This window comes from Adelges cooleyi, unplaced genomic scaffold, assembly GCF_023614345.1.
Source record: "Adelges cooleyi isolate 19-005CV unplaced genomic scaffold, UGA_ACOO_1.1 ACOO_flye_CR_arks_rails_tigmint_CR_PRNA_307, whole genome shotgun sequence".
In the NCBI taxonomy this organism is placed as follows: domain Eukaryota; kingdom Metazoa; phylum Arthropoda; class Insecta; order Hemiptera; family Adelgidae; genus Adelges; species Adelges cooleyi.
The window spans coordinates 2,438,664-2,451,509 of record NW_026095978.1 but is presented as its reverse complement, the minus strand read 5'-3'; positions in this window follow the sequence as shown (position 1 = coordinate 2,451,509).

Here is a 12,846-nt window from a genome sequence, read left to right as displayed (position 1 = left end):
CTGTTTTTTCATAAAAGCTAATGAATAACAATACATTTTATTACATTATATAAAGTGTTTTCTCACAATTTTTGTATAGTTTTTATTATTGTTTTTTTATTTATTGAAAACATGTTTTCCATAATGACAGTTGCAGAGTTAAGAATTACACACACCTGTGGGTATCATATACTTTTATGTTTTAATATGTTGTTTGTTTTTTTAAGGTACCTTCATTGCTTTATTGCATTATTTATGATTAACGTTTCTGTGGTGGTTACTGCGTACACGCTAAATTTACAATCAATACCTTTTGCAATTTTACGGTTTGTTGTTTATCAAAAACAAGTTTTTATAAAACTTATTTGGTTTTGTCATTTGTGTAGGTAAACCTATTCAAATGTTTGAACTAATTTCTTGCATGGCCGTAGAGCCCCGATGTTCCAATAATTATAGCGAATAATTATTTTGTACATTAAGATAAAATATTATTAGGTACCTAATATTACAATCCCTTTTTTACTACTAACCAGAGAATACATTTTAATTAAAGAAAGTCAAAATGAACGGAAATGTTCGACAAAGCTGTTACAACTAAGTGTTACCTACCTAATACATAATATTTAAGTAGGTATATACATTTATTGTTAATATTACTAACATTAGTTTATTATGATTCCTAGAAGGTGTCTTGTTTTTCTTTATTTAAAACATTTTTAATTCTAGTTAAATTTTCTGTACCTATTATACTAAAGCCAACGCTACGTTTTGGATCGTTTAATAATGTAGAAAAATAACTGTCACATCACATATTTATTAAAGTAGTTATTTTACAAATACAGTTTTCACAGTTTTACTATTTTTTTTTTTTTTACGGAAAACAAGTTGTTTTGTGGCCATATATTGTTTCATTTTTAATGTTTTTGAACGTTTAAATTAGTTTGCATGATAGTACCACATTGCTACAAATTTTGCATAAAATCCAATAATAATGCTTAAAAATTGTTTTTTTTACCTTGTCTTGTATTCTAGTTAATCCATTTTTTTATTATCGTGTTGATATTTTCTGATCTCTTATAACATATTAATTTAATTCGTATTCATTTTTTAACTCGATGCAAAACCCATATCTTATCAGCCATCACATCGTCATGTTATAACTTATAGGTCCACTCTAGATTAAATTTTAGACCATAAATTCTAAGACTACACCTAAACATTTTTTTGCAACGTATATTTATAATACTAAATCTAAAGAGTATTTTATAAGAATTTGGAAATTATTTTTGCATTTTTAAAACAATTATAGCGTGCAGTAGTTTTACAAAAAAAAATATATATTTTAATTTTTGCGATGTTAGAGAGGAAGGGTGAAGTTTTTGCCTAACTTACGACTGTTGGATTGTTTTTTTGTTTTAATAAACTTAGCTAATATTTAAAAAATGTATCATCGACCATTCTTGTTGTGCTTAGTTATTTTATTATTTTCATCAATGTCAAAATCAAGCACAGAAAATTGCACGTGTTACACGAGTCTTTTGAGATTTCCATTCTTTACTTTCTTTCCAAGAAATGCATATTGAATACCGGTAAGTTTAAAACGGTTTTCATCACAATAATAACACCATTGTAAATACCGCCTGTCGGTGCCAAAAACGAGCAGCTGTCAGAGGAACAAATATCCCTAGTAGGGTCGCTACCCTTTATGTTGCACGTAGTTCAAATAAGGGGATGTTTTTTTCAAAAATAAAAGGGGGATACAAGACAATCAATACATTGCTTGTTGCCATTTCGTTTTGAGTTGCCATTTTTAGCAGCTACTATGTATTATAATATTCCAGTGGTTTATACAACAGCTAAGATTCAAATACGGTTTCGATAAAACCACAGAAAATTATTTAATATAAAGGGTTATAAATAATTAAAAGTTCCGGTTGAAAGAATATTATATGTGAGTATAGGGAGTACAACAATAGTCTGACAGATCACCGTAACATATTTTCTTGTAATACAGTTAAATTTAAAGTAAAATAAACAATTTTTACAAAGTGGTAACACCTTATAGTAGTTTGACTATTCGCCCATTAGAAGAATTGAGATTTCCAAGTCTAAATCGATAAAGAGAATGTTTAATATTTTGTAAACGGAAAACGTCAGTTGTGCAAGCATCTTGTTTTATGTTTATTGATATTTTTCAAAATTTTGTGACAGCGATTTCTTGTTTAGTTTTATATTTGTCGTATTTGCTAAAATTATTTTAGTCACGTGTACCTACCACGTTGATACATTTTTGTTTGATACCAAGTTGTTTTTATACTGTTGTTACAAATATCTACACAAGTCGGAAATACATCATATTATGTTCATTTAACTATACTGTAAATTGGTACTTTGATGATAATAATGATTATATTTTAATTTACTCGGACTGTAACGTTTCCTGACTCGTCGTATGCGAAGCCCAAATTGAGGAACCAACTGTCAAAAATATCAACAGCGTAACAATCGATTTGTTCTTCTACATATTGCAAGAAAGTCATTTCCACCGGTATCAACTGGCTGCTCTTTTTGTTGTTAAATTCCTTTTTTAAATTCTGTAGCGTGCATTCTTTGTACAACGGAACGTTGCAATAACGGGTGATAAACCAATTTATGTTCTTGTTAAATATATCCACGAGATTTCCGCTTATGGATCTTAGTTCGAGATCGACCAAGTCCTCGCTGATGACGTGTTCGGACAATTTCGACAACGTGGTCGGTCGTAAAGTTGTAGTAAACTCGGTCAATTTTTCCATACCGACCATTAAACTAAGCTTTTGCCTAACACTCGATTGCAGACCTGGCACGTGAATAAAGTTCAACGCGTCCGTCAGGCTTCTAAGCCGCGGTGCCACGCTGTCGATTTTGGTCAGCACCGAATCAAAACAATGGTAATACTTTATAAGCGAAGAGTCGGTGGTTTTATAGTCTTCTTTTTTTTTTTCATTTCGGCAAACCCGTATTAAATGTTGTAAGGAAATCCTGTACTTGTTAATAACCTCGGCATACTTACAGCTGAGCACAGCCCAGATTTCCTTGTATCTTTCCAGTACGTTAAGTTCGTTGACCGGGTTCAGGTTCGACGATATGCCTTTGAGTATTTCGGCCACGGGATCAGTGATTTTTCTGCGTTTGTTTCTATTTATTACGATTTTAACGTTATCCAAGGACTGCCATCCCGAATTATGCACCAACGTGTTTAATTTATTAGCTAGTTCCAATTTTTGTAATTCGTTCATATCATCCGACACAACGCGTGTGAAACAAACTACACACACCCAAACTAGTATTAAAGTCAACGTTTGCATTATCGTAGCGTCTAAATACCAAAACACAGAAGCACTATTCGATGAAAAACTTTACCTTAAATGAACAGTGCACACAAATTTGTATTTATTAAATTTTTATTTAAACACTTGCTTAAACCATTTGCCATTAATATTCGCGTCGAGCTCAGGAATTACACGGCACGTTACCCCCGGTGGATTCCAAAAAGTTCAGTGTATTGTGTAATAATAATATTAATATGATTCATGCTGATACAATAGATTAAAATATTCTCCGTGCAAGCGAAAACACGGTAGACCTGTTAACTCGCGAGTCAAAGGAGACAAAACAGAGTGTAAAACATAGGAAAGGTATAGACAATAGTTCAAACAATTTACTGCATAGCTTATCTTCGTGAGAAAATTTATTGTCTCGCTTATGTTATAATATAGTAGTATGTAACTACAGTATAGTTTAAATCAGGAATAATCTTACAATTATGATACAAAATGTGAGATACATTTTTTTTGAAAATCAAAAACCAAGGTACAAAATACAAAAAGTATATGAAATAAGTATTTAAGATACTGCCCATCCCTGGTTACAATATACTAGTAGGGTTACAGCAACAAAATCAATATTGTCGTCAAGATCGTCGACTACAGTAACTTCTTATTTTACATAAAATGGTACAATTGATAGCCTTAAACGTTAGGGATAAAAGCGGGAGGGATCTTCAACAGGATGACAAAAACAGTATTTGTAAGGAAGACTTAGAGTGATACGTGTTGAGTATTTTAATTTTTAACTAAATGGTCCATTCTTCAGTTTTGGTGACATTTCAGTCACGGAGCAATTAAAAAAATTAAATGTCTGAATGACATTAACATTTTTTCTATTATTAATCTACTTGTGATCAACGTTTCCTATTCACTTTGAGGTTTCATCAATTAATAGGTACCTAAGTAAAACAATATTTTATGCTAATTTGATCACTCCTTAGTTCTGTCACAAAGGCAAGGTTATGCTTTCACAAAACAATAGAACCAGTTTCTTTTATGGTACATTTAAAAAAGTGGGTACATTTCTTATTAGCAACATTTTGACTAACAAGATAAAAAAAATTGAAATTTATAACTAAAATTAAGGATGAGAGAAACATGAATATATTTTTTCCTAAAGAGTAATTTTTTTTTCACACTTTAACTTCATAATAGAAATTCGAGTATCATAAAAAATATAGAATTTTTTATTTAAACTATTCTATCCATAATTAGTAAATAGCTATTTATTCTATGAAAAATAAAACAAAATACACAAAAAATCAATTTTTTACATTTTTTCTTATTTGTGTTTTAAGCGCAGGTCTTAAAACCTACAAACTATACTTCAGGTAGGTCCTTAGATAGCAAAGATATATAAAATGCTTAAAAATACTTTAACAATATTTATTAATATTTTAAAGCTATTATACAATATTTATGGTCAAATTTTGATCAAATACACAATATTATTATTTGACAAAACAAATTTGCATAAGGAACACTATGTATATGGTAAGCATTAATATGTAGCTGTGATATAAAACAAAACAAAATTCGTAGTAAAATATTTGGTGAGGACATGGCATGGGTCGTCCACGAGGACTAATATTGCGGCCTCAAAGGTGGTTACCAATAATTAAAAAAAACTCACTGTACCACAGAATAACCAAATGAGAGAATCAGAAAGAACTCGAAATCAGTAAAAATGTCGAGAGCATCAGTGTAGCCAGAAATCAGCCATTATTACACCCATCACGTGGTTTCAATGTCCCTGGTGACCTCCTCGGTTCAACGAAATAAATCAAGTAAAAATAATTTACTGGTTTAATTTTTGCGTTACTTAAAAGAGAAAATAAAAAGGAATTTAGTGGATAAAATATTACTTGTATGTATAGTATAGGCATTCTATTTTATCAGGGCAGATAAATGTTCAAGAAGCCTAAAATATTTACATATCAACCAACTTTAAAAATACACTAGTACTTAACTATTAATTACTAAATAATACCTTTTACATACAAAGTAAATAAATAAGAACAATAAAATATGTTAGTAGGTATGGGTTTATCATTTTCTCTTGTAATACTATTTTAAAATACAATCATACATGACCATACTAAAAATAAGTCTTATTATGCAGATACCAGTTGAGCAGTTAAAAAAAAAATGTTGTTAATGTTCTTGGGTTTTAGTAAAACTATACTGCCTCGTTCATCTGAAAATGTGACAGTTTTAAGTAGATTACAAATGAAGGGCACAGGGAAAAAACGGTAGTTGTCACATTATGAACATTTTAAAGTATAGCAAAAACACAGTTCGTGAATTCCTCTACCTCTTACATATTTAAATAATCTATTGACATAAATAAAAAAAATTATTGGCATAAATTGAAAAAACTATTTGAACAAAAAAAAATTTCATAATGTGACAACTACCGTTTTTCCCCTGCGCATAATGCATATTTTCCATATAATAAAAGTGACCCGCCTCGGAGGCCGCCATTTTGAGTCTGTTTTCTAATTTTACTTACCATATCTAACTTTATTTAGTGATTTTCGATGATGGTATCTGACTTCATATTGTTGATATTATTTTGTGGCAGCCCCACATACAGCACTCTGCATGGCTACGAGGCGCCACAGCTAGCGCAACCTAGCTGTCGGCATCGATACCGCCTCAACACGTGGTCAGATCGCCAGATCTCGGTAGTTGTGACGAACCGTAGCGAACTTCTCGCATGTGATCCCAGAGCGCACACGACAACTACCGAATACCGACCATTGTCTTCGGACACCGGCCGGGCAACCTTTTGCCTGTGTAGCGAAGACATTGGTCGGTAGTTGTGTGCGTATTTATATGTGCGCTCTGGGTGACTTTGATCACATGCGAGAAGTTCGCTAAGGTTCATCACAACTACCGAGATCTGGCGATCTGACCATGTGTTGAGGCGGTATCGATGCCGACAGCTAGGTTGCGCTAGCTGTGGCGCCTCGTGGCCATACATCCGCCACAGTGCTGTATGTGGGGCCGCCACACCTGCATTCGCTACAATTTTTTTAACAGGTGATAATACGAAGTATCAGATTTTTATCATGGAATAAATGGTATATTACACCGTTTTATCCATGACCGGACTCAAAATGGCGGAATCCGTGTGTAGCCAATTTATTTTCACAATGCGCGTTCCATGTATTCAGTTCAGTGTGTAGCGAATGCAGGCAAAAGGTTGCCCGGCCGGTGTCCGAAGACGTTGGTCGGTAGTTGTCGTGTGCGCATTTATATGTGCGCTTCTGAGTGACTTTGATCACATGCGAGAAGTTCGCCACGGAACTACCGAGATCTGGCGATCTGACCACGTGTTGAGGCGGTATCGATGCCGACAGCTAGGTTGCGCTAGCTGTGGCGCCTCGTAGCCATGCATCCGCCACAGTGCTGTATGTGGGGCCGCCACATTCGTATTGACTCAAGACGGCCATTTGCCGATCGATTATATCTTGGGTTATGGCTGCCGGCTGCCGTTGCACGCAGGTCGTTTTCAGCACAGAACACTGGCGGCCCCGGTCCCGTATCTTATAGACAAGTATATTACTGCGACAATCTTAATTTAAGTCCGTCGTTCTAACGTTTAAATAATATTGCACAATTCGTACGGTTAATTGTTAATCTGTGATTTTTCAGGAGTACCTAATTTTTCCAACCAATTGTTTTTTTTTAACCTCGTTGGACGGACTGATGGATATTGATTGTTGAGGATAAAAATGACCAGTTCGGCTAAACCGCACTCAAATCGTTTCACTGTCAAATTCATGTTGGAAAAAAGGAGACGCTACCGGTAATAGATTTTTGTTAATAATTCATTGCAAAATACACATCTAGTATCTACGGCGTTTTTCCGAATTTGCCAAGTAGGCTTATATATTCTGATATTCTGCTGTACAGTCCATACAGCATGTTAAACAATATGCCTTACATCTAAACTATTTTTTTCAATACCTTTTTGGCCTTTTAAGTATTAGTTTATTTGAAATATTTCACCAAACCCTATGATGCAGTTATTTCAGTTCAGGTATAGGTTAATGGCTACCAGGTGGACTGCCAGATAAATTTACCGATACAAATCAACCGAATATTGGGTCCGTTACGCATTGACTGTTTTCCCTTTTTTTAAATTTAATTTACAAGTACTTGCTTTTCTCCCCCTTTATTTTGTACAATATTCTGATAATATTTATATCAGTTAACGTTCCTAATTTGTTTGTATCTATCTTGTCTTTAGTTAGTCAAATCATCTTAGAGATATACAGCGACAGTATATTTATATTTTAATAATTAAAACAATTGCTTTTTTTGGCTTTTATGTTCGGCAAATACATTTACAACTTCATCATAGTGAATACTTGCCGTGAAATCACTTTCTGTCGATAAGATTCCTATGGCATCACATTTTTCTTGACCCATTGATGATGTTATGCTATTTTTTATTCTTTTACAAATGGTGACCGGCATCGTCTAAAATGTATGCTAACTTATTTCTATATTTTGAAATGTATTTTTTAATTGTATTTTTAGCTTCGATGCAAAGCGAGAAGGTATTGGTTTTACTCTGATGTGTGTTTTTTTTTATCTGTATACACTGTAACTTTTTTAATACTGGACCAATTCCTTCGAGTAGCAACTCTATAAATCGCAAATTTCATCTAGTTGGTACTTTGGGGGGGGTAAAAGTTGAAAAAGTTTAATTCTTCACAGACGAAAGTTGAAAAAACAAAAAAAAAACCGTACGAGTTTTTAAGTTAGAACTTTTACTGGCTATAATTTCGAGAAAAATAGTCGGATCAAGTTGAAATGTATAAGAAATAATTATTTGGTATGCCCGCACACGTCAGTTGTGTCAAACTTAAACTATACCCATTTCCCACCCCCTAGGGGGGGTACAATTTTTTTTGTTTTTCGGGGTTTTTAGCGGTAATTTTGAAACTTTTGGGTTGAAAATTTGCCAGTAGTTAGAACTCATATGTACCCATAACATATTAAACGGGAAAAAAATTCGGCACTACAGTTTTTTTTTAATTGCCGGGAAACAGTGTTTTCGCAGATTTCGTATATTTTAACAAAAACACCTAAAATCTTTAAAAAAAATTGATCAAATCATTAAAACAATTTTATTTATATCTATGCAGAATGATACTTTTAGGTTTTGTGCTCAAGTACCACTTTTGACTTAAAGTTTACACAAATTCAATTTTTTTTTTTTTTTTTTACTTAAGTTCTTTCCGGATGATTAAAATTGAGAACTGATATCAAATTCGTAATCACCGACCCCAAAAACATATTATTTGACCACTTTTGATGTCTTTTACACAAAAATCCAGAAAAATGTTTTAGCTTCGATGCAAAGCGAGAAGGTATTGGTTTTACTCTGATGTGTTTTTTTTTTATCTGTATACACTGTAACTTTTTAAATACTGGACCAATTCCTTCGAGTAGCAACTCTATAAATCGCAAATTTCATCTAGTTGGTACTTTGGGGGGGTAAAAGTTGAAAAAGTTTAATTCTTCACAGACGAAAGTTGAAAAAACAAAAATTCGGCACTACAGTTTTTTTTTAATTGCCGGGAAACTGTGTTTTCGCAGATTTCGTATATTTTAACAAAAACACCTAAAATCTTTAAAAAAAATTGATCAAATCATTAAAACAATTTTATTTATATCTATGCAGAATGATACTATTAGGTTTTGTGCTCAAGTACCACTTTTGACTTAAAGTTTACACAAATTCAACTTTTTTTTTTTAACTCAAAACCCGGTGTACCAGATGTGAGAAACGAACAGACACTAAAATTTATCAGTTGGTAATGTCTATCCGTGTTAGATTAGTTTAGGGCCCAATGATCGGTATCATAATATTGTGTTTATTACATGATATCACAGGCGACTAAATCGTGTAACTGATTATAGTAGAAACTCGATTTATTGGGAAAAAACCTATCCGTGTACTTATTAAGACACTTAATGATTCTGATACGACAAAACCACTGTCGTTATCTCGTTATTTTATAGCCTGCGTTATATAACCTTACCGAAGTGTAACTATGAGTATATAATGTCCAACTACCTGCAAATAATGAAGAGGACTGTTGTTTTTTGGATTCAGATTAAGTGTTGGTTTTTATGCAGTATACCGCCTCAAAATGTTTTTTTATTACACAATTTTTTTAAAGGAAAACTTATGTTTTGTGTATTATTATACTGTTATTCATTTAAAGAGATTCACGCTTGATTGTTTAAATTGTCTAATATTAGATAATCTGCTTCGTGCTAATTTTAATTTTTTAGTTTATCAACTTGTAGCTCTAATTTTGCATAAAATATTTCATTATTTTATTACTATGTACTATTACTATTAAGATAGATTTTAATAATAATTAAGTCATAAATGATAATACTTTATTTTATGACTAAATCAAATCTCGTGAACATTTAACATCATGATACTGCTCCGATGCTATTATTAAAAAAACACAATTTTTAAAATCTCCATAAAAGGTTATTGTTAAATAACAGGCAACAGCCGATTGCTAGTGGCTATACACGTTAGTAATATTTAACTAATAAGTAATATATGTAGGTAAAATTTGTTGTTTTCTCCATCACAGTACCAGTATACGATTTATTTTAATTTAAATGTAAGAAAATCGATTTTTCTTTAGAAAATAACAAGAAATTAATATACAGAATGAGGCAGTAAAACGGCGATTTTCTAATGTATTTAAATGGTAAAACCCGTTTCACTATCCCACCCTTTACATTTTAAGGATCTATGAAATGGTTTTTTTAGTTGCATTTTATTTTGTACATTGTCAATCTAGTAAAATAGAAGTATAATATAGTTTTGAAATAATATAATCTGTAAAGTATAAATAGTTTGTGTGAGATTGCTTTAATGGAAGTATATAATACATAAATATTAATTTTATTGAGAATAAGCGATTATAATTTAAACTATGGAGTACAAACGATTGAAACATGAATCGTCGACCATTCCAACAAAATATAACAAGACATTGTATATGTGTTATTTGGTCCACTAAGTTTTTGCAAAAAAAAAAAACCAGTACAGTGGGGTCGGGGCATAGTGGGGACGGAGCATAGTTGGGTCGGGGCATAGTGGTGACGGGGAGGTCACAGGTTTACAGGAATTTTTAAATCTGAAAGTGATAAAATTACTTTCGAAAAAACGCTTCGATGCAAATCGGTAGTTAGTATTTTCAAGTCAGTACAGTCCAAACCAAGCACAGTATAAACCAGCAAAGTTAGAAAGTCTTAAATGAAGGTTCTGTATACAAATGACATTAAAGCGTTTATTTGAAAGCGATTTTATTCAATTTTATCACTTTTATTTATAATAATTCTTGTAGACCTGTGACCTCTCCGTTTCCTCATTGCTTTGATTACATTATACCAATACTCTACTGTACTAGTCCTCTTGGATAAAATCGCTTTCAAATAAACGCTTTGATGCTCATTTGTATACAGAACCTTCATTTAAGACTTTCTAACTTTGCTTTTAGTTGTGCTATTTTTAATCTAGCAGTATTTTCATTACTTCTTGTATCATTTTATCACTCTAATCTAATAATTTTGTCCTTTCTATTCATATGATACATATATATATATATTTTATATATTATTAAATTTGGTATACATTTGCTACCAGATTTTAAAATAAAGCCGGATTGTTTTGTTTTTTTGTAGCAGTAGAGAATCATTTTTGTAGATATCATCACACTTCAAGCATTTCACTTAGGCTACCATAGTTAGTATCAAAAAAATATTGGGTTGACAAAATAGTAGGTAGTTGAAAAAGAGTTATGTAGGATACCTAGACAAAATTAGTTAAAGAACAAGCTGGAACTTGTGTACATAATAAAATAAATTTCCAAAATATAATGTAAATAAACGTTAACAAAAATTATATTAGAAGTTTTAGTTTTAATTTAAGATAATGTTTAATGAAAACAGCTGTATCCTGATACGGTAATTATTTAAATAATAGAAATAACAATATAAACTATATAATCACAGTTATCGAGATGTAAGTTTTCCTGTTTTTTTTTCGGTGATATTAAAATTATATATAAAACAATATGATAGCCCCGGCTGTAGTCTCTAGTAGATAGTGTATTTTATAAATTGACTAACGGACCACCCGTTACGGCCAAACACTACCATACTATCTACTGTAAAATATGTTGGATAACCAATACAGCTATATTTATTAAATACTATTTTAAAATTGTTTTTGATATCTAAGATAGTATATCGTATACATAGTATGTGTATATCATACAATTAACTTTGTATTCATTTTAAAGACACTAAAAATGTACGTTTTGAAAGTTTATATAAATTTTTACTTTTGTAGCTATAAAGTAGATGATTTTGACATATTTGTATCAATTCATTATTAAAATGCAAAAAAACTGACTGTTTTTTTTTTTACTGTGATTTTTTATTTAAGGCAATAATTACTTTTAGTTATATTGTTTAAGTAATGTTTTAATTTTGTAAGAATATTTTTCTTGACTTGTACTATGGTTGATCATCAGTTGCATATTGGTCGAGTTAAATAAATGTTTTTGCTAATTAGAATATACTAGTAATGAAGAAGGATGCAAAATATCATACTGTATTATTTATGAATAGTGATTTTATAATATATTTATTTTCATAAAATAACATTACTTCAACCTAGACTATTTGCGTTGATAATATAGCAATTTAAGTGGTTTGAAAATTATGCTTGAGTATTTTTTTTGTAGAATAATTAAATATTTTCTGTTAAAAAAAAAACATAGTGGTTTGACTTACAACAACAATGAATTATTGTACAGTGATCATTTTATCATAAACCACTCAATAGGGTTAAATTATTTTTTTTTCATAGAATTTTTACAATTTGATTTGAGTTGTTCACAATTTATTTTATGGTTACCCAAAACTCTCCAAAACTAATTGTTTTTATATCAACTTTTGAAACTTAAATGGTAACGCATACATTTTATTATTTTTTTAAATTAAGAATAATTTACTAAAATATTTCATTTGACCCGTTAAAATTAAAAAAGTTAATGAAATGTATGCGTAAGTCGAGTAGTAATAGCTAATATCTGATAACTATCAGCTTGTGTAAAAGCTTAATTGTCTAATTAGTTTTGCATTTTCATGGTATGATGAAAAATAAATATAATCTTACTTTTTATGGAGAAGGAAAAGTAGCCATTCTGAACTTTTTTTGTTCTGAGATTGCCTCTGTATAGTATTTAGCTAAAACAATTGTTTGATATACATTATTTAAAAAATCACTTAATTATAATGAAAATTTTTGAATAACAATAAAATAGCAACTATTAAATAGCAGCTTCTAAAAAAAAAAATTTGAAAAAGTAAAAGAAGATGTGTTGACAAACTTAGGTAAACTATCTTTTTGATCATGATGATCAAGGATTATGTGTGT